General features: G+C 29.3%; 1 protein-coding gene across 8 annotated transcripts in view; it reads right to left on the bottom strand.

Annotated features, from left to right (window-relative positions):
• Nucleotides 1-859: 859 nt before the first annotated feature.
• Nucleotides 860-2078, bottom strand: part of LOC105428437 (cholecystokinin receptor type A) — a 37293-nt gene continuing 36074 nt past the window's right edge. For 4 of the 8 annotated variants that reach the window (XM_089076466.1, XM_089076468.1, XM_089076469.1 and 1 more), the window contains exon 11: nucleotides 864-2078. This exon is cut by the window's right edge and continues 1011 nt beyond it. The gene's annotated coding sequence lies outside the window, so the exon portion shown is untranslated. The other 4 variants (XM_089076473.1, XM_089076470.1, XM_089076472.1 and 1 more) reach the window with 2 other exon arrangements.

The raw sequence follows: 2078 nt of genomic DNA, 5'->3' as shown, positions 1-2078 counted from the left end.
ATCGGCGTGGGACAATATCCTTTCCTGAGATTTGTAAGACCTCATGCGAGTTTTGGTATAACCCAGTTTTACCTCAAGCTTTTCAGTAAGCATTATTAATCCAAATAAGAGAGAAAAAGAGAAAGAGAGAGTTATCGGTACATACAACGAAAAATTGAGGGAAGCCTTCGATATTAAATTCCATTGAAAAATTTTCAATTAAACTTTTTATTAATTTCCTAGAGTTCTACATATATTTTATCGTGAGGGGAGAAGAATAATAAAAAATCCTTTCTACAATTGCTTGATTTATCGAATACGTATAAATAACCCGATAAGTGATATAACAAAAAACGATAAATTTTTTAAAAATCTGCTTTATATTCTCTTAATTATTATATTGCGTGATACACCTTGACAAACGCGCGATATAAAAATCTCTTGGCAATTTATAACCAATTTTCTAGTGACAATAAATATTCTTTGACAATGTCGAATATATCAACGAAATCAACTTGGACCGAAAATTCGATAAAAGCGCACAAGCAAATATAATTTGTAGATATCTCTGTGCTAAATGTTGAATTGCATAACAAAAAACTACATAAATTTCATGTCATTTCATTACATTCAATTTAATTTTTTTTTAATTTGCTTTACTGATATCACTGATAAACATTTATTTATCAGATATAAGAAAATAAAAGGATAAAAAAGATTTAATATAGCTCATAATAAATTAGAATTGACAGAATTAGTGGAACGTTATGATATTATTTTACAATCAGATATTACTCAATTATTACATACTTTTATATTGTTAATATAAATAAAATTGTCATGTTCTTTGATTTAAAATCCATTCAAGCTTCTTCTCTATTTAGAAATCAATACGTGCAGGCTATAAAATAAAACACTTTTCTAATGTGGCTCGAAAGAAATGTTGAAGAACATTAAAGAACATGTTTAATAATCAGAAGAGAGTGAAAGTTAGGAGAGAACGAAGAAAAATGCTTGATCAAAAAATAATCCAGACTGCAGAATTGTGTTGAAAAAATTTATTAAACATCTCTGCGCAGTGTCTATCTGTAAAGTCGATCAAATCTTATCCTATTTCATTACACATGTCGCAAGAAGAACTTTCGAATGTTTCAGAACAATATAGAACATCGGGGGTTTATTTTATTACTTACAATACGCAATCTGTAACTTTTTGCGCGAACAATTATCTCACAATGCTGCTGAGCTGTGATGTTCATCTTAATATAATTTACTTAATATAATTTATTCTATATTTTATAATGTAACGATTCGTTCGTAAAGAGGAATTCGTATTTATAAATCTTTTTAGATATTATTTTTAATAAGTAAAGAACAATTACAATTAAAATATTATATAAAATTGATTAAAAATTGTATCGAAACAAACACAGTTATTCGACGATGAACGTTTGAAAATTTATTTCTTATTGCTGACACATTTTTACAATTTCGTAAATTCAACTCTCGATCTACATAAAAGGATACTACTGTATAGTATTTCACCAAGGAAACATTTCTTAAATAATATGTTAAAAGAATAAATAAATTCAATAGAAGTAAGATAAATCTTTCAGAATAAATACCACGCTTCATAGAATCGATACAGTGTTATGTAACACGGAAAATGCCTTCGTTACATGACCAGTAACATATTGAAGTGCCATCGTATAAATATGAGAGAGTAGCAAGTACAGCTTTGATACACTTTGCAACCAAGTAACATAGTCGTATACCTCATTTAAGGGTTATTCTCTGACAGATCCATGAATCGTGTGCAACAGGTGTATCAAAGGTATGCATGACGAAAGATATGTGAACTACATATCATACGGCACGTTTCTATATTCGCGTTGAATAATGTACTTGATCAAAGATTCTCTTGAATGCATCGCGCGGAGCGCGAAGTTTTGCGGTTTTCGTCGGAAGCCATGAAAATTGAATAAAACGCAGTTTCTATTCCGGAATAAATGTAATAAATGTAAAAATATTTAATAACCGAGTGTGCGCAAGTATGAAATATAAAACCGTCTCTCGAAATTAGCAGTAACATAAATGAG

The sequence above is a fragment of the Pogonomyrmex barbatus genome, unplaced genomic scaffold, assembly GCF_055798465.1.
Source record: "Pogonomyrmex barbatus isolate J1 unplaced genomic scaffold, ASM5579846v1 scaffold2, whole genome shotgun sequence".
In the NCBI taxonomy this organism is placed as follows: domain Eukaryota; kingdom Metazoa; phylum Arthropoda; class Insecta; order Hymenoptera; family Formicidae; genus Pogonomyrmex; species Pogonomyrmex barbatus.
This window is presented reverse-complemented; position numbering and strand designations above follow the sequence as displayed.